The following is a 19,021-nucleotide window of genomic DNA, read 5'->3' as shown; positions in this document are numbered from 1 at the left end:
GTTTCAAGCCAACAATTTTTCGTAAAAGGCCAAATTCCCAGTAGTGTTGAGGACACTCAGGACACCAAAGCATTTGGGACTGTTCCCTTTCCTAGGTAGGGAGGTAGGCCCACAGAGATTGTTTTGTTGCCACGCTTCCTAACCTCCACATGCAGTTCTTTTAAATGTCTGTACATATCAAACATTTTGTCGTTTTAAGAGAGAAAAGTGGTCTCTTGGAGTGCACTAAGTGACGTGGGAAACAAAAGCAGAGGAAAAATTACTGAATTTCCTTCCCGCCTACAGCCCGTTGGCAAGCCCTTGGAAGAGGCAGAGTGGTCTTCCTCTGGGGGCTCAACTACCTCCGCCCGGATACCGTGGGGCGGCGGGATCAAGGGGGACGGACCCAGAGGCACCGACAAAATGGCGGCCGGCCCGCCATCTTGTCACCCTCGCCTCGGGACTTTCCCGCCACTAGCGGACCCGCAAGGACACGTCATCATGGGAAAACAGGACCCTCGCAGGAAACAGAAACCGAGCCTTGCCCAACCCCGTACCACATATAGACAGCAGCAGCTATCCCCCGCTCCCCGCGCCACCCTGCCCTTCCCTGTAAAAGCCTGCCTGTGTTCCCCACGGCCACTCCCCCGTCTCACTCCCTTGTGGGCCCAGAAGCTCGCCTCGTCCACCTTTGCCTGGCCTCTCTATCTCACTTCGCCAACCGGATCAAACCTGACATTGATACTTTGCTAGGGGCAAAAGGAAATCTTAGCCCACCCCCTAGGACCCTGTAAATGTACTTTAACATAAAATTCCTTTCAAAACTTCCTTTATCTCTACCCTCCCCAAGATATATGTTGCAATCATCCCCCAAGCATATGACTCATCGATTTACATCTCGTGACTCAGATTTTATTGGACAGTAATAAATGACCAACAATAGCTAGTCCCCTCAAGGCCCTGGAAACTTTGCTCCCAAAATTCCTTAGAGACTCACACTATCCCTAACCCCTCCCAACTTGAACGTATATAATGGGCCACTTCTCGTGACCCCGGTGCAGCTCTTTCTGCCCACGGGTCCTGTCCCGATGCTTTAATAAAACCACCTTTTTTCACCAAAGAACTCTCAAGAATTGTTACATGGCCGTCAGCTTAGAACACTAACATCTTTCCTATATTGCTAAGGAGAATGGCCAGAGGTAGGAGAGTTCCAGAGAGAAAGAGGTGGGTAGGCAGTAGATTGGAGCCATTCCAATCGTCTCTCTGAGAAATGACAGCAGTGTGGCAATGCAAGGAGAAGACAGATTTGAAAGGTATTTTGGAGGTAGAATGGACTTGCTGTTGGGGTATCCGTAAGGAACGAGGAAAAGGGAAAATCAGTAATGACGAGCCAATGGAACAGACTCCAAACAACAGGCCCTTGCAGAGGTAGAAACTTGATATCAGATGGCACTGCCCAGGTAGATCACAGGGAAAGAGGATGGGCCACGAGTAAATGGCGCTAGAACAACTGGTAGACCACGTAAAAACGAAGAGACTTTGGATAGGTTTCTGAACAGGTCAAAGAGTAGTAGGATAGGCAAAACTTGAGAATATTTAGAAGAAAAAGTGAACGGTTCTAAGATCCATTCTGAAGAATGGAAATAGGGGAAAGAAAGAGCATGAACAACTCCTAGATTTCCGGCTTAAGTAACTGGATGGATAATAAAAATATTAATAGCTAACATGTTCTTATTGTTGTTCACATTTTTTTTTTTAAGATTTTAGTTATCTATTCATGAGAGACACAGAGAGAGGCAGAGACACAGGCAGAGGGAGAAGCAGGCTCCTTGAGGGGAGGCTGATGCAGGACTCCATCCCCAGGCCCCGGGACCTTGACCTGAGCCAAAGGCAGAGGCTCAACCACTGAGCGACCCAGGTGTCCCTGTTATTAACATTTAAAGAGGAAAAACAGAGGCACAGGAAGCTTAGGTAACTTACCTGACTCACGCGGTGGGTTAGTGGCACAGTACTGATTGGCTGCAAAAACTCTGTCCATGGAAGAGTGACAAAACCCGTGTGTAAAGCTTAGCCTGCAGAGGTTTCCCTAAAAGTACTACTTGAAAGAAGCTGAACTCTTCTCAGGGCATTCAACCTCGGAGGCAGGGTTCCCAGGATTTCCTGTACCCACCTCCACTCACCTTCCCAGGAGGGCGTGCATGCTAATGGGTGCAATGAATAGGAGGAGTGTTATGTTAAAAAAAAAAAAAATCCCTGAAAATCGCAATCACAGACTACTCCCTCTCTGAGTGGCTAACCGTTCCTAGAATGCTCTGACTTGACATCATTTAACTTTCTTTTTTCATAGCTAACAAAGCTATCAAATATAATGTGGCAATAGTGTTTATTTTCTAACTGTGGTAAAATACACCATTTAAGCCATATTTGAGTATACAAATGAGTGGCATTAGGTCCACTCACATTGTGAGCAGACATCAAGCTTCATTCACACTTAATGCGTCTTGAGCTTTTGATATGTGCCAGGCAACTATCCTAGGCACTGAAGGACAAACCAGATCTTCACCTGGATGCAGCTCATATTCTAGTTAAAGACAAACAATAAACATGAAATTAATAAATATGCAAATGTGATTGTACCAAGTATTGACAGGTACAAGGAAGAGAACAAGATGGGGCAATAATCACAGTTGCTATGAACATTTACTACGTTTCAGCAGTGAGATGAGGCATGAGCAAGGGGTATCCCATTGTATCCCCCACTCCAGCCCTTTGGAAATAACCTCTGCTCCATTTTGTGGGGGAAAAAATAAAGCACAGAGAGCTTCACATTCCACAGTGAATAAATAAGAAGAGGTGGGGAGCGAGACAATTATGGTAAAACCTGGAGGGTTCCAAGGCCTCTTTAAGGAGGGAACATTGAGCAGAAGCCAATGTGCAAGAGCAACCCAAGGGCAAAATGGTTCCAAAGAGAGGAAATAGCAAGTGCAAAGGTCCTGAGACACGCATGCCTCTCAAGGAACAACAAAGAGCCTACGTGATTGGAGCCAAATAAACCAGAGAGAAGTGAAGGAATGGGGGAGGGGACGGAGGTAGCCAGAGAGTCTTGTGAGGAGTCACAGAGGCTGTCAGAGTCAGAGCCCCGGAGCCTTGAGAGTGATCAATTGTTCTGGGTTTGGCCCAAGACCAGTTGGTCTCCTTAGTAAGTAAATATTATTCAGATTTATGCTAAGTGCAAAGGAAAGCAATGGAACATTTTACATAAGGGAGGGACAGGACTTCTCTGGCTACTGGCAGAAGGAAGATTAGCAGGACGCAAGGCAGGAGAAAGGAAGACAGTTGAGAGGATCTTGCAATCTTCCAGGCGAGGGTGGCCTGGACTTGGGCCTCAGAGGTAGAGGTGAGAGGTGAGAAAATTTGGGATACAGTTTGGAAAAAAAGTGATGGGACTTGATGGATGGGTTTAAGGAGTGTTGGGGGAGGGGAAAGGAGAGCCATCAAAGGCGACCCACAGATTCTTGGCTCAATACCCGGTGAATGCTGGGCCATTTACTAAAAGGGTGGAGATGGATAAACAGCAGGTTTGGGAAAGATTCAAGATTAGTGCATGTCCTCCGAGAGGCCTCTCTAGCCCCCGATTGAGACAGCGAGGAAGGGAGGCTCCAAAGAACCTGGATGCCCATTCCCTTGCTCTGGGACTGTGGTTCTCCTCTCTAGCAATCTCCCGAAAGCTCACTTTACAAAAGAAAGGTCTATCTCCAGCCACTCTGAATTACAATGGGGCAAGGCCCTAGGCAGGGAAAGATGGAGCTGGGGTGGGGGGGCGGGCAATCAGGGAACCTTATTATTTTTTTATTAAAGATTTTATTTTTAAATGATTCCTATAACCCTAAGATCAAAAGTCGCAAACTCTACTGACTGAGCCAGCCCGGTGCCCTGAAGGCACCTTATTTGAAATGGGGCACCTCGGAAGCCTCCTAAAAAACAAGGTTTATTAAATCCATCCTACATTCCTGGCTTTCTTGTCTTGTGCAGATTTCTGTTAAGAATGAAGGACTGTTTTGGATAAAAGCAGTTTTGGCTCGTGTTGATTTTCTCGGGGATTTGCATTGAAAAAGGAAGTAAGTAAGATTTCTGGCACAAACGAAGTGTGAGCTCGCTGATTGGTTTTACCATAAAGACGGGTTTTGGCAATCGGAATGAACAGTGAAGAATGTTTATAAATTAAATAAGCTCAATCAGTTCCTTCTGATGAAAATATATTTAAGGTATGCCCTAAGATAAAAGCTTTTGTACTTTTTAAAAACTATTAGCAAAAACAATAGCCAAGATGTATGTAAATGTAAATTTACTGACCTCGCAATGTGTCCCAATTGTTTTTTAGTGTATTGGGTTAAATAAGTTGTCTCTAAGTGAAAGAGGACCACAGAAAATTAGTTCTCAGTTGATAACTCTTTACCAAAGCCTTTTTGATACATTTTCCAGAAACTGAGGAGGTAAGAGGGTCTAAGGACAGAGTAAGAAATCCTTTTGTGAAAGAGGAAGTTGCTACAGTCCGAGGAAAGATCTAATCTAGTGAGAGAGCAATAAAATATTTTTTGATGATAGTTTGTTATGTTTTTTAGTTTTAATTTAAATTTTATTTAAGTAATCTCTACATCTAAAGTAGGGCTCAAACTCATGACTCCGAGATTAAGAGTCGCATGCTCCTCCAACTGAGCCAGCCAAGCACCTGTTTTCTATTTTTTAAGTCTTGGTAAAATACACATACAATTACCATCTTGACCATTTGAAAGTATACGGTTCAGTGGCATTAAGAACATTGACACTGTTGTGCAACTACTGCCTCTATGCATCTCTAGATATTTTCTGCCTCTATAAATTGGACTACTCTAGGTACCTTGTGTAAGTGGAATCATATAGTATTTGTCTTTGTGTAACTGGCTTATTTCAGTTAGTGTGAAGTCATCAAGTTTCACCCATCAGAATTTCCTTCCTTTTTAATGTTGATTGATATTCCGAGTATATGCAGTACTTTGCTCACCCTTTCATTTGTCCATGGACACCTAAATCATTTCTACCTTCTGGCTATCTTGCATCATTTTTAAAAATGATTTTATTTATTTATTTGAGAGAGAGAGAGAGAGTGCACGCAAGAGAGGATCAGAAGGAGAGGGACAAGGAGACTCGGTGCTGAACACAGAGCCCTAGACGAGCTCGGTTCCACAACCTTGAGGTCACCACCTGATCCAAAATCATGAGTTGAATGCTTAACTGACTGAGCCACCCAGGCACCTCAATTGTGAATCTTTTTTTTTTTTTTTGAGGAATTGCCATACTGTTCTCCATAGCAACTGCACCATTTCCTCTTCTTTATAAAAATATTTTATTTATTTATTTATTTATTTATTTATTTATTTATTTGACCGAGAAAGAGAGAGAGCACAAGCAGGGGGAGCTGCAGGCAGAGGGAGAGGGAGAAGCAGGCTCTCTGCTGAGTAGGGAGCCTGGTGCAAAGTTCCATCCCAGGTTCATGACCTGAGACGAAGTCAGAAGCTTAACCTACTGAACGACCCAGGTGCCCCACAACTGCACCATTTCTATTCCCACCAACAAGGGTTCCAATTTCTCTACGTCCTCAGCCACAGTTATTTGTTTAAATAATTGCAGGCGCTGGAGGGGGGAATGGAGCGGGGAATGGAGCGGGGTTGATAATAGGATACAAATGTCTGGTTATAGGATGTATGAGTCCTGGGGACCTGATGTACACAGCGTGGCAATCATTTTTTTTAAGAGTTTATTGTTTTGTTTTGTTTTAGATTTTATTTATTTATTCATGAGAGACACACAGAGAGAGAGAGAGAGAGAGACATAGGCAGAGGGAGAAGCAGGCTCCATGCACGAAGCCTGATGTGGGACTTGATCCCGGGACTCTAGGATCACGCCCTGGGCTGAAGGCAGGCACCAAACTGCTGAGCCACCCAGGGATCCCCAACAGTTTATTTATTTGACAGAGAGAGCATAAACAGGGAAGCAGCAGAGGGAGAGGGAGAAGCAGGCTCCCCACTGAGCAGGGAGCCCCATGCAGGGCTTCATCCCAGGACCCCAGGATTATGACCTGAGCCAAAGCAGCTGCTTAACTGACTAAGCCATTCAAGGGCCCCCAGCATGGTAATTATAAACAATAATGTTGTATTGGGGACTCCTGTCTGAGTCAGTTAGTGGGAGTATGGGACTCTTGATCTCGGGGTCTGCATTTGAGCCCTATGTTGGGTATAGAGATTACTTTTAAAAATAATAACAGGGGGGGATCCCTGGTGGCGCAGCGGTTTAGCGCCTGCCTTTGACCCAGGGTGCTGATCCTGGAGACCCGGGATCGAATCCCACATTGGGCTCCCGGTGCATGGAGCCTGCTTCTCCCTCTGCCTGTGTCTCTGCCTCTCTCTCTGTGTGACTATCATAAATAAATAAAAATTAAAAAAAAAAAATAATAATAATAAACGGGGCGCCTGGGTGGCTCAGCGGTTTGGTGCCTACCTTTGGCCCAGAGCATGATCCTGGAGTCCCAGGATCAAGTCCCACGTCAGGCTTCCTGCATGGAGCCTGCTTCTCCCTCTGCCTGTGTCTCTGCCTCTCTCTCTTTCTCCCTCTCTCTCTCTGTCTCTCATGAATAAATAAATAAAATCTTTTAAAAAATTTTCTTTAAAAAAAAAGGAATGAACTTTTGATGTATGCTGCAGTGAGGAGGAGCCATGAAAACATGCTGTGTGAAGGAAATCATTCATGAAGAACTCATATTGTATGATTCATTTTTTTTTAAGTTTATTTACTTAAGTAATTTGTATGCCCAATGTGGCACTCGAACTCATGACCGAAAAATGAAGAATTGCATACTCCTCTAACTGAGCCAGCTAGGCACCCCTGTATGATTCCATTCATTGAAATGTCAAAGTAGGCAAATATTTAGACATGGCAAGTACATTATTGGTTGCCAGAGCTGAGGAAGGTTGAAGAAAATCAAGGAGTGAGTGCTAATGGGTAAGAGGTTTCTTTTAGGGGTGATGAAAATGTTATAAAATTTATTGTGGTGATGACTGTACGATTCTCTAAATATCCTAAAAACTACTAACTGTACACTATAAATGTATGCTATGTGAATTATATCTCAACAAGGCAATTTATTTTTTTTAAAGATTTATATATTTATTTATTCATTCAGAGAGAGAGGGAGAGAGAGAGAAGTGGGCTCCATGCAGGGAGCCCGACTTGGGACTCGATCCCGGGTCTCCAGGATCACGCCCTGGGCTACAGGCGGTGCTAAACCGCTGTGCCACTGGGGCTGCCCAACAAGGCTACTTAAAAATAAACAAGTATACTCTTTCTTAAAGTGAAACATTTTACGTTGTTCCTTTCTTCTCGAGACTAATTCTTTTCCCTTTTTCCATGGAATTATTTTCTAACATTTCTATACTAAAAAGTTTTTTTTTTGTTGTTGTTTTGAAAAATTTTTTGTAAATTTTTATTTAAATTCTAGTTAGTTAACATATAGTGTAATATTAGTTTCACGAGTAGAATTTAGTGATTCATCACTTCCATACAACACTCAGTACTCATCACAAGTTCCCAAGTGCCGTCCTTAATCTCCATCACCTGCTTAACCCATGCCTTGTCCATTGTCCCTCCATCAACCCTCAGTTTATTTTCCATCATTAAGAACATCTTACGGGGGATCCCTGGGTGGCGCAGCGGTTTGGCGCCTGCCTTTGGCCCAGGGCGCGATCCTGGAGACCCGGGATCGAATCCCACGTCGGGCTCCCGGTGCATGGAGCCTGCTTCTCCCTCTGCCTGTGTCTCTGCCTCTCTCTCTCTCTCTCTCTGTGTGTGTGACTATCATAAATAAATAAGTAAATAAAATTAAAAAAAAAAGAATCTATATAAAAAAAAAAAGAACATCTTACGGGGAGCAGCCCCTGTGGCCCAGCGGTTTAGTGCCGCCTTCAGCCCAGGGTGTGATCCTGGAGACCTGGGATCGAGTCCCACGGGTTCTCCCTCCATGGAGCATGCCTCTGCCCCCCCCCCCCCCCCTCTCTGTCATAATAACTAAATAAAATCTTAAAAAAATAAAAAAAAGAATATCTTATGGTTCACTTCTCTCTTTTCCCCCCTTTCACTCTGTTTATCTGTTTTGTTTCTTAAATTCCACATATGAGGGAAATCATATGTTATTTGTTTTTCTCTGATATATCTTTTTTATTTTTTTTATTTTTTTATTTTTTTAAAAATTTTTTTTATTTAGGGGATCCCTGGGTGGCGCAGCGGTTTAGCGCCTGCCTTTGGCCCAGGGCGCGATCCTGGTGACCCGGGATCGAATCCCACGTCGGGCTCCCGGTGCATGGAGCCTGCTTCTCCCTCTGCCTCTGTCTCTGCCTCTCTCTCTCTCTGTGACTATCATAAATAAATAAAAATTTAAAAAAAAAATTTTTTTTTATTTATTTATGATAGAGAGAGAGAGAGAGAGGCAGAGACAGAGGCAGAGGGAGAAGCAGGCTCCATGCACCGGGAGCCCGACGTGGGATTCGATCCCGGGTCACCAGGATCGCGCCCTGGGCCAAAGGCAGGCGCTAAACCGCTGCGCCACCCAGGGATCCCTGATATATCTTTTTTAAAAAATTTATTTATTTATTCATGAAAGACACAGAGAGGCAGAAACATAGGCAGAGGGAGAAGCAGGCTCCCTCTGCAGCTCCTTACAGGATCACACCCTGAGCCAAAGGCAGACACTTAACTGCTGAGCCACCCTGGCATTCCAAAGACTGACTTATTTCACTTAGTGTAATACTCTCTAGATCCATCCAGGTTGTTGCAAATGGCAGGATTTCATTCTTTTTGATGGCCGAGTAATATTCCATTGTGTATATATACCACATCTTTATCCGTTCATCATTGGTACTTGAAAGGTTTTGTAATTGATTACCTTCTTATCCTCCTTTGTAATAAAATTATGTATTTATATTAAACTTTTTTAAATTTAAATTTCTTGGGACTAAGGGAATGTATTTTTAAAAAGTAGTCTGGGTGCTCCTGGCTGGCACAGTGGGTAGAGCATACAATTCTTGATCTTGGGGTCATGAGTTTAAGACCTAGATTAAAAAAAAAAAAAAAAAAAAAAAAAAGACCTAGATTACGTGTAGACCTTAATTTTTAAAAAAGTATTCTCAGGGTGTCTCGGTGGCTCATTCGGTTAAGGGTAAGACTCTTGGTTTTGGGTCAGGTCATTATCTTATCAGTCGTGAGACTGAACCCTTAATGGTTCTCCACACCCAGCAAGGAGTCTGCTTGAAGATTCTCTCCCTTTGCTTCTCCTCATCCTTGAGAACTCTCTTTCTCTCTCAGATAAATAAATAAATCTTTTAAAAAATGTATTCTGGATTCAGTAAAGTTAGAAATTATCATTAGTAAACAGTTGACCAAGGCAATGTATTATAGATAACAATAAATAATAACAAATAGAATAACATTTGATCAGAAATGTATTTTTCATTACATTAATTAATGAGAGAGCAAGCATGAACAGCAGTGGGAAAGGGAGAATCTTAAGCAGACTCCATGTTCAGCAGATCTCATGATATCATAACATTGAGATTATGACCCAAGCCAAAGTCAAGAGTCTAATGCTTAAACAACTGAGCCTCCCAAACTATATTTTTAAGTAAGTATAATTTTATGAAAATTAGATCATGAACATTACATGGTGCTAGGATTACAATGTCCTATAGCAATTCTATTCTTTTTTTCCCCAGCTTTATTGAGGTACAGTTGACAAATAAATACTGTTTATATTTTTTTTTAATTTTTTTTAAATTTTTTTATTTATTTATGATAGTCACACAGAGAGAAAGAGAGAGAGGCAGAGACACAGGCAGAGGGAGAAGCAGGCTCCATGCACCAGGAGCCTGATGTGGGATTCGATCCCGGGTCTCCAGGATCGTGCCCTGGGCCAAAGGCAGGCGCCAAACCGCTGCGCCACCCAGGGATCCAATAAATACTGTTTATATTTAAAGAATGCACTGTGGGTATCAGAAAGGGAGACAGAACATAAAGACTCCTAACTCTGGGAAATGAACTAGGGGTGGTGGAAGGGGAGGAGGGCGAGGGGTGGGGGTGAATGGGTGATGGGCACTGAGGAGGGCACTTGACAGGATGAGCACTGGGTGTTATTCTGTATGTTGGCAAATTGAACACCAATAAAAAATAAATTTATTTAAAAAAAAAGAGTGCAGTGTGGGGACACCTGGGTGGCTCAGTGGTTGAGCATCTGCCTTTGGCTTGGGTCATGGTCCCGGAGTCCTGGGGACCAATAAGTAAAATATTAAAAAAACAAAGTAGAGTGCAGTGTGATGATTTGATGTTCTTGTACATTATGGTACATTGTGAAATGATTGATTCAATCAAGCTAATTAACTTGTTTAAAATCTCCCATAGTTACCTTGTGTGTGTGTGTGTGTGTGTGTGTGTGTGATAACACGTAAGATTTATTCCCTCAGGGGTGCCTGGGTGACTCAGTTGGTTGGATTGTGTATCTGAGTCTTAATTTCAGCTCAGGTCATGATCTCAGGGTCATGAAGCCTACTTAAGATTCTCTCTCTCCCTTTCCCTCTACTGCTCCCCTTTGTCTCCTGCCACCTCACCCCATGATCGAACTCTCTCTTTTTAAAAAGATTTTATTTATTTATTCATGAGAGATACAGAGAGAGACAGAGACACAAGCAGAGGGAGAAGCAGGCTCCATGCAGGGAGCCCAATGTGGGACTTGATCTTGGGACTCCAGGATCACACCCTGGGCTGCAGGCAGCGCTAAACTGCTGCACCACCAGGGCTGCCCCAAAAGTTCATTCCTTCTTATAGCTAGATAATATTATGTTGTAAAGATGTATCATACTTCACTTAGCCATACTTCAGTTGATGGGCATTTTGTCCAGTTTTTTACTATTATGAATAATGCTGCTATGAACATTCACCATACAAGCCTTTCTATCACATCATTTTTCATGTTTTGTAGATAAAAGTGAAATTAGTAGTTAGTATGGTGAATTTATGTTTACATTTTTTTTAAATCGCCAATTTAAAAAAAAATTTATTTGGAGTTCAATTTGCCCACATTTAGCATAACACCCAGTGCTCAACCCGCCAAGTGCCCCCCTCAGTGCCCATCACCCAGTCACCCCAACCCCCCGCCCACCTCCCTTTCTACTACCCCTTGTTCGTTTCCCACAGTTAGGTGTCTCTCATGTTTTGTCACCCTCACTGATATTTTCACTCCTTTCCCTTTATTCCCTTTCACTAATTTTTATATTCCCCAAATGACTGAGACCGTATAATGTTTGTCCTTTTCCGAGTGACTTCTTTCACTTAGCATAATACCCTCCAGTTCCATACACGTCGAAGCAAATGGTGGGTATTTGTCATTTCTAATGGCTGAGGAATATTCCATTGTATACATATACCACATCTTCTTTATTCATTCATCTGCCAAACAATTTTTCAACGTGACTGCACTACTTTACATTCCCACAAGCAATGTACAAGAGTTCCAATTTATATAGATACATACAAATATATATATATCCCCCACAATACTTGCTATCTTTTTTTTTTAATTCTAACCATTCCCATAGATGTGAAGTAGTTCATTGTGGTTTTGATCTGCATGTCCCTGTAGGTTAATGATTTTGAGCTTCTTTTCATGTGCTTATTGGCCATTTGTATGTTCTGTTTTTTCTTTTTTTTTTTTTTTAGATTTTATTTATTTATATGGGGGAGAGAGAGAAAAAACACATGAGTGGGAGGAGAGGAAGACAGGTAGAGAAAGAAGCAAACTCCCGCTGTATGTGGAGCCCAGTGTCGAGCTCAATCCCAGGATCCCAATATCATGACCTGAGCCAAAGTCAGACATTCAACTGACTTAGCCACCCAGGTGACCTTTCGTTTTTATATTTTTTGGAGAAATAGCTACTCAAATGCTTTGTCCATTTTTTAATTGGGTTAATTATCTTTTTATTGTTGGGTTGTAAAAATTGTTTATATATTCTGGTAGAAGTCCTTTATCAGATATATAACTTGCAAATATTTTCTCCCATTCTATAGGTCGCCTTTCTTTTCACTTTCTTAATGATATCCTTTGAGGCATGAAGTTTATAATTTTGATGAAGGCTAATTTATCTATTTTCCCTTTTTTTATATTTCATTTATTTATTTTTTTTAGCGAAAGAGAAAGACAGTGCAAACAAGGGGTGGGGGGTGAAGGACAGAGGGAGAGAAAGAGAGAGAACCTTAAGCAGGCTCTATGCTCAAACATGGAGCTTGATCTCATGACCCTGAGATCATGACCTGAGCTGAAATCAAGAGTCTGACACAGAATGGACTGAGCCTCCCAAGGGTCCCTATCTATTTTTCCTTTTGTTGCTTGTGCTTTTGGTATTGTATCTTAGATGGCTTTGCCTAAATCAAGGTCACAAAGATTTTCCTCTAAGTTTTCTTCAAAGTGATTTATAGTTTTAACTCTTAGACACTCCATTTGGAGTTAATTTTTGTTTGTAGCACAAGGAAAGAACATAACTGGATTCTTTTACATGTAGATATCCAGTTTTTCTAGCACTACTTGTTGAGATTATATTCTTTCCACATTGAATTGTCTTGGCACCTTTCTCAAAAAAGTTAACCAGAAGCACCTGGGTGGTTCAGTCAGTTAAATCTGCCTTCAGCTCAGGTCATGATCTCAGGGTCCTGGGATCAAGCCTTCTGTTGGGCTTCCCACTCAGTGGGGAGCCTGCTTCTCCCTCTGCCGCTCCCCACTGCTCACGTTCTCTCTCTCGCACCTCTACCTCTCAAATAAATACAATCTTTTAAAAAAGACTATATTTATTTATTTATTTGTTTGTTTGTTTGTTTGAGAGAGAGTAGTAGAGAGGTGAATTGAGGGGCAGAGCAGAGGTCCAACTGCACCACCCAGGCACCTCTATAAATAAAATGTTTTAAGAAAATCAGTTGACCATAAATGCAGTGTTTATTTCTCAATTCTATTCCATTTATCTATATGCCTATCATAAGCCAATGCAACACTGTCTTGATTACTACAACTTCGTTTTGTTTTTTAAGATTTTATTTATTTATTCATGAGAGACACAGAGAGAGAGAGAGACAGGCAGAGGGAGATGCAGGCTACATGCAGGGAGCCCGACGTGGGACTCGATCCCAGGTCTCCAGGATCACACCCTGGGCTGAAGGCGGCGCTAAACCGCTGAGCCACCCAGGCTGCCCGATTACTACAACTTTGTTGTAAGTTTTGAAATGTGGATGTGTGAGTTCTTCAACTTTGTTTCCTTTTTGAATCATGCCCTGAGCCCAAGGCAGACGCTCAACTGCTGAGCCAACCAGGCGTCCCTAAAAACGATTAAAAAAAAAAAAAGATTTTATTTTTTAAAATACAATTTTATTTATTTATTTATTTTTAAAGGCTTTATTTATTTATTCATGAGAAAGGCAGAGACACAGGCAGAGGGAGACCAGGCTCCCTGAGGGGAGCCTCGACTCAATACCCGATTCCAGGGCTCTGGCATCATGTCTGGAGCCGAAGGCAGACACTTGACATCTGAGCCACCCAGGCATCTTGTTTGTTTGTTTGTTTGTTTGTTTCTTTGTTTTAAAGATTTTATTTATTTATTAATGAGAGAGATAGAGAGAGAGAGAGAGAGAGAGAGAGAGAGGCAGAGGGAGAAGCAGGCTCCATGCAGGGAGCCTGATGTGGGACTCAATCCCAGGACTCCAGGATCATGCCCTGGGCCAAAGGCAAGCACTAAACCGCCGAGCCACCCAGGGATCCCCTCCTCCTTTTTTTTTTAAGATTTTATTTATTTATTTATTCATGAGAGACACAGAAAGAGAGGCAGAGACACAGGCAGAGGGAGGAGAAGCAGGCTCCATGCAAGGAACCCGATGTGCGACTCGATCCTGGGAATCCAGGATCACGCCCTGAGCCAAAGGCAGATGCTCAACTACTGATCCACCCAAGCATCCCATCCTATTTATTTATTAAGTATACTCTGTGGCCAACCTGGGACTAACCTCACAACCCCAAGATTAAGAGTTGCACACTCTATTGACTTAACCAGTCAGGTGCTTCTGTTAAATTTATTCTTAAATATTTTATTGTTTTTGATGCTTTTATGAGTGGAACTTTTTTTTTAAGGATCCATATATCTATCTATTTATTTATTTATTTATTTTAATAATAAATTTATTTTTTATTGATGTTCAATTTGCCAACATACAGAATAACACCCAGTGTTCATCCCGTCAAGTGCCCCCCTCAGTGCCCGTCACCCATTTACCCCCACCCCCCCCCCTTTTTTTTGAATAATCTTTATACTCAACATGGGGTGTGAACTCATGACCCTGAGATCAAAAATCACATGTTCAGCCAGGTACCCTGTAAATGCAACTGTTTTATTGTTAGTGTGGAGAAATACAACTGGTTTTTGTATATTGCTCTTGTACCCTACAACATTGCTGAACCCACTTGTTAGTTCTAGTAGTTCAATGGTGGATTCCTTAGGATTTTCTGCATATGATATCATGTCTACTACAAATAGATAGTTTCACTTTTTCCTTTCCAGTCTGGATTCCTTTGATCTCATTTCATTGCCTAATTGACTAAAATCTACAGTACAATGTTGGACAGAAGTTGTAATAGTAGACATCCTTGTCTATTTGTTAATCTTAGAAGGAAAGAACTCACCAAGTATGTTCCTTATCAATATTGAAGTTTCCTTCTATTTTTAATTTGCTCTGTGCTTCAGCCATGAAAACGTGTTGGATTTTGCTGCAATGCATTTTGCTACAACTATTGAGATGATAAATGCGTTTTGCTGCAACTATTGAGATGATCATGTGGGGTTTTCCCGCACTTTTAAAATTGAGACATATTGGGTCCCCAAAATTATATCTTTTACAAGTATTCAATTCCATAATGAAAATTTCAGGGATCCCTGGGTGGCGCAGCGGTTTAGCGCCTGCCTTTGGCCCAGGGCGCAATCCTGGAGACCCGGGATCGAATCCCATGTCGGGCTCCCAGGTGCATGGAGCCTGCTTCTCCCTCTCACTGTGTCTCTGCCTCTCTCTCTCTCTCTCTCTCTCTCTCTCTGTGACTATCATAAATTAAAAAAAAAAATTTCAGATGTCACTTAAAAAAAATATGTAAGAATGGGGCACCTGGATGGCTCAGTTGAGCGTCCAACTCTTGATATCGGCTCAGGTCTTGATCTTGGAGTCATGAATTCAAACCCCACATTGGGTTCCACACTGGGTGTGGAGCCTACTTTAACATTTTTTTATTTTTGTTTTTAATTTTTTTTTAATTTTTAAGAAGATTTTATTTATTTGTGAGAGAAAGAGAGTGCATGAAAGCACACAAGCATCAGAGAGGGAGAAGCAGGCTGCCTATCAAGCAGGAAGCCCGATGTGGGACTCAATCCCAGAACCCTGGGATTACAACCTAAGCCAAAGGCCGCAGCTCAACCAACTGAGCTATCTAGGCTCAATTTTTTTTTGTTTTGTTTTGTTTTTTTTGTAGGCTCAATTTTTTTTAAATAAATCAAAATATATGAGGATGGAGCATCTGTCTGGCTCAGTTGGTAGACCATGAGCTTCCTGGTGCCAGGGTCATGAGTTTGAGCCCCACATTTGGTGTAGAGCCTACTTAAAAAAATAAATAAAATCTTAAAAAATAAAAATAAAATGTATGAGGACGCATATAGCTTGCCAAAATCATTTTAGAAGAAATAGTCACAGATAAGTTATGAAGATTATGATTGCAGTTACTTTCAGGAGTCATTGGAAGGTTCTGAACACAAGAATAATGTGATGTTTTAGTATTTTACAAACCATTGTTTAGGACAAGTATGGAAGCAGAAAACAGCTGGAGATAGATTTTTTTTAAAAGATTTTAGGGGATCCCTGGGTGGCGCAGTGGTTTTAGCGCCTGCCTTTGGCCCAGGGCGCGATCCTGGAGACCCGGGATCGAATCCCACGTTGGGCTCCTGGTACATGGAGCCTGCTTCTCCCTCTGCCTATGTCTCTGCCTCTCTCTCTCTCTCTCTGTGTGTGTGACTATCATAAATAAATAAAATTTTTTTTTAAAATGTTAAAAAAAATAAAAAATAAAGATTTTATTTATTTACTCATGGGAGACAGAGAGAGAGAGAGAGAGAGAGAGAGGCAGAGACTCAAGCAGAGGGAGAAGCAGTCTCCATGCAGGGAGCCTGATGTGGGACTCGATCCCAGGACTCCAGGATCATGCCCTGGGCTGAAAGGCAGGCGCCAAACCGCTGAGCCACCCAGGGATCCCCCTGGAGATAGATTTTTGAAATTCTATCTATAAATCCAGGTTATATGGTGGTTTGGACCAGAGTGGTTGCAGGTAGAAGTAGTGAGAAGCTGTTAAAGTTTAAATATATGTTGAGGGCAGAGCCAACAAGGTTTGCTGTGATCTGATGTACCATGTAGAAGAAGAGAGAGAGAAAGGTCAATAATAACTCCAGTTACAGGGTTGGAATTGATCACTTCAACAGCTCATCTATGAACTCATCTCTGAAATGAGTTTGATGTATATCCTCGGGCTCCAAGCTGTTGTGTTGTTATAGGTTTTTAAGTTGCACTCCTGAACTATAAAAGGTGTAGTGCCAGACCCCCTAGTAAAATAAAACAAACTTCAGCTGTTGTACTGGACATCCCTCTTCAGAGTGGATCTTCATCTCCTCAGTGATGATTTCAGAGTCTGGTGTTTTATCTTCTGTTTTTATTTTTTATTTTTATTTTATTTTTTTTTATCTTTTTTTTATCTTCTGTTTTTACACTGAACTCTATCCCTTACAGAGGGCAGGAATTGGTTGTAGATATCTTTGCATTCCCAGTTTATGTTTTATTTTACTTTCAGGCCTGTTTAGCCTGAACATGTATTCCTGAAGTACTTGTTGACTATCTTCTTGCCAAATCTCATCGATAAGATGTTTTTACAAATCTATACTCTTTTGTCTCCCCAGTACCTTGGGTTCCCAATATCTTAACCTGACTATGAGGTCCATTTTCCTCTTCTCCTATACTGCCTCCTAGCCCCTATAATCCATACATGTAGATGCCAGTGATGAGCTAGAATGTGCACCCTTTCAAAGACACATTTCACACTTATTTGAGCACAGTTGCAAATGAAAGAGGAGAAGGAGAATCCAGGAGACAGTCTTTGGTCTTCTTTCTGTTGTCCCAAGCTCTTGTTAGAAAGTTACATACCCCATCAGACAAGCAAAAGACCTGCAATTCGCAGGTCTCTTTTTCTTTTCTCTTTTTTTCTAAGATTATTTAAGCAATCGCTACACCCAACATGGAGCTCGAACTCACAACTCAAGATTGAGAGTTACATGGCTACAACCCCGACACAGTAGCATTTGTGCCAATTTCTGGTTGGAATGGTGACAACATGCTGGAGCCAAGTGCTAACATGCCTTGGTTCAAGGGATGGAAAGTCACCCGTAAAGATGGGAATGCCAGCGGAACCACACTGCTTGAAGCCCTGGATTGCATTCTGCCACCAGCTTGTCCAACTGATAAGCCCTTGCGTCTGCCTCTCCAAGACGTCTACAAAATTGGTGGGATTGGTACTGTACCAGTGGGTCGAGTGGAGACTGGTGTTCTTAAGCCTGGTATGGTGGTCACCTTTGCTCCAGTCAATGTTACAACTGAAGTAAAGTCTGTTGAAATGCACCATGAAACTTTGAGTGAGGCTCTTACTGGGGACAATGTGGGCTTCAATGTCAAGAACGTATCTGTCAAAGATGTTTGTCGTGGCAATGTGGCTGGTGACAGCAAAGATGACCCACCAATGGAAGCAGCTGGCTTCACAGCTCAGGTGATTATCCTGAACCATCCAGGCCAAATCAGTGCTGGATATGCACCTGTGCTGGATTGTCACACAGCTCACATTGCTTGCAAGTTTGCTGAGCTGAAGGAAAAGATAGATCGTCGTTCTGGAAAGAAGCTGGAAGATGGTCCCAAGTTCTTGAAATCTGGGGATGCTGCCATTGTTGATATGGTTCCTGGCAAACCTATGTGTGTTGAGAGCTTCTCTGACTATCCTTCTCTGGGCCGTTTTGCTGTTCGTGACATGAGACAGACGGTTGCTGTGGGTGTCATCAAAGCAGTGGACAAGAAGGCAGCTGGAGCTGGCAAAGTCACCAAGTCTGCCCAGAAAGTTCAGAAGGCTAAATGAATATTATCCCCAATACCTGCCACCCCAGTCTTAATCAGTGGTGGAAGAACTGTCTCAGAACTGTTTGTGTCAATTGGCCATTTAAGTTTAATAGTAAAAGACTGGTTAATGATAACAATGCATCGGAAAACCTTCAGAAGGAAAGGAGAATGTTTTGTGGACCATTTGTTTTTTGTGTGTGTGTGTGCGTGTGTGGCAGTTTTAAGTTATTAGTCTTTAAAATCAGTACTTTTTAATGGAAACAACTTGACCAAAAATCTGTCACAGAATCTTGAGACCCATTAAAACAAAAGTTTAATGAGAAAAAAAAAAAAAAAAAGATTGAGAGTTACAAGCTCCACCGACTTAGTCAACCAACCTCCCAAATGGTCTCTTTTGAAGTCAACTTCACAAAGCTCCCACTTATCACTTATCAAAGTTTTGTACTGTCTTATTCATCAGTCTGCCTCACACCTTAACTTCCAAGGATCTTACCCAAGAAAGCCTATAATATAACAGAATACCAACCATTTTCTAAGCACTGCTGGATGCCAAAGGAAAACATGATGAACAAGACTTAGAGATGGGAAAAGTGGAGCATTGAGCAAGAAGTGAAAATGGATAGTTTGACTTTGGTGTTAAATTTATTATTTATTTCTCCCTTTAGCTCACTGTGTGGCATGACTCTGTTAGCTCCTTCATACAACTATCTGTATCTGAAAACAATGACTTATTTGCATGTTATTTTTT

At 42.0% G+C, this 19,021-nt stretch overlaps 1 long non-coding RNA gene across 1 annotated transcript; it reads left to right on the top strand.

Moving 5' to 3' along the window:
- Positions 1-3,254: 3,254 nt before the first annotated feature.
- Positions 3,255-17,572, top strand: LOC119870043. The gene is made up of 3 exons (XR_005355059.1): positions 3,255-3,383; positions 4,012-4,097; positions 17,381-17,572. It is a non-coding gene; the product is annotated as an uncharacterized LOC119870043 (long non-coding RNA).
- The last annotated feature ends 1,449 nt before the right edge of the window (positions 17,573-19,021 follow it).

This window comes from Canis lupus, chromosome 2, assembly GCF_011100685.1.
Source record: "Canis lupus familiaris isolate Mischka breed German Shepherd chromosome 2, alternate assembly UU_Cfam_GSD_1.0, whole genome shotgun sequence".
NCBI lineage: Eukaryota > Metazoa > Chordata > Mammalia > Carnivora > Canidae > Canis > Canis lupus.
Note: the sequence above shows the minus strand (reverse complement) of the source record. Positions and strands in the feature narration are given on the sequence as shown.